Below are 1,647 nucleotides of genomic sequence, written 5' to 3'. Positions count from 1 at the left end.
TTATGTCCATGCAACTTTAGAATGACAACTAGCGAAGGCAGTGTCATTCATGACTTGTTTTTTAAGGTTTAGACTAATGTGGTGTGTTTCTTTCAGGATGGATTCCAGTTTGCAACAAGGCCATGCCGAAAAAATGGGAAACAACCATATGGAACTATTTAGCTATTTATTATTATATTTTTGTTATTATTAGTTGACTGCTCTATTGTCATCCAGCCCAATTTACAACAAAAAGAGTTAGTTTGACATCAATATTTATTTTGTTTTCTAATCGAATTGGCATTTGAAAACTTTACAGCAGCCTATCAGAAAAAAAAAAATTGCTAAGAAAGCATCTTCTTGTATTCATTATAAAACATCTTTCTAATTAGTAATTAAGACTCAAGTTATTTTCTTAAGGTTTGCCTTTCTAATTATCTTCAACAATTTAGTTGTGGTAGGTGAATTATAACTTGATACTGTTTTATTACGAATGAATATGCTAATAATGGCTATTCAGAGATTGTTTTTCTGATATATTATAAGTTTTAATTCTGCAACAATTAAAGAGAGTTGAGTTTAATATTATCCAGTGTTGTCAATTTTTCTCCAAAGCATAAGCAACAATAATTATATTTATTCGCAAAAATATATTTGTCCCTGGTTCGAAATCTAGACTGCATTACACTGAGAGCGCTGTGCTCTGTTACCAATCTGACTGCATTACACTGACAGAGCTGAGCTGTTACCAATCTGACTGCATTACACTGACAGAGCTGAGCTCTGTTACCAATCTGACTGCATTACACTGACAGATCTGTGCTCTGTTACGAATCTGACTGCATTACACTGACAGAGCTGTGCTCTGTTACCAATCTGACCGCATTACACTGACAGAGCTGTGCTCTGTTACCAATCTGACCACATTACACTGACAGAGCTGTGCTCTGTTACCAATCTGACTGCATTACACTGACAGAGCTGAGCTCTGTTACCAATATGACTGCATTACACTGACAAAGCTGAGCTCTGTTACCAATCTGACTGCATTACACTGACAGAGCTGTGCTCTGTTACCAATCTGACTGCATTACACTGACAGAGCTGAGCTCTGTTACCAATCTGACTGCATTACACTGACAGAGCTGAGCTCTGTTACCAATCTGACTGCATTACACTGACAGAGCTGTGCTCTGTTAGCAATCTGACTGCATTACACTGACAGAGCTGAGCTCTGTTACCAATCTGACTGCATTACACTGACAGAACTGAGCTGTTACCAATCTGACTGCATTACACTGACAGAGCTGAGCTCTGTTACCAATCTGACTGCATTACACTGCCAGAGCTGTGCTCTGTTACCAATATGACTGCATTACACTGACAGAGCTGTGCTCTGTTACCAATCTGACTGCATTACACTGACAGAGCTAAGCTCTGTTACCAATATGACTGCATTACACTGACAGAGCTGAGCTCTGTTACCACTATGACTTCATTACACTGACAGAGCTGAGCTCTGTTACCAATATGACTTCATTACACTGACAGAGCTGAGCTCTGTTACCACTATGACGTCATTACACTGACAGAGCTAAGCTCTGTTACCAATCTGACTGCATTACACTGAAATAGCTGTGCTCTGTTACCAATATGACTGCATTACAC

At 38.9% G+C, this 1,647-nt stretch overlaps 1 protein-coding gene across 1 annotated transcript in view; it reads left to right on the top strand.

The window, feature by feature from the left end:
* The window catches only part of LOC144345464 (uncharacterized), a 23,694-nt gene extending 23,132 nt beyond the window's left edge, over positions 1-562 (top strand). Inside the window, exon 7 of the mRNA XM_085501759.1 lies at positions 97-562. The gene's annotated coding sequence lies outside the window, so the exon portion shown is untranslated. The remainder of the gene's footprint in view (positions 1-96) is intronic.
* The last annotated feature ends 1,085 nt before the right edge of the window (positions 563-1,647 follow it).

This window comes from Saccoglossus kowalevskii, chromosome 7 (assembly GCF_978046115.1).
Source record: "Saccoglossus kowalevskii chromosome 7, keSacKowa6.1, whole genome shotgun sequence".
NCBI lineage: Eukaryota > Metazoa > Hemichordata > Enteropneusta > Harrimaniidae > Saccoglossus > Saccoglossus kowalevskii.
This window is presented reverse-complemented; position numbering and strand designations above follow the sequence as displayed.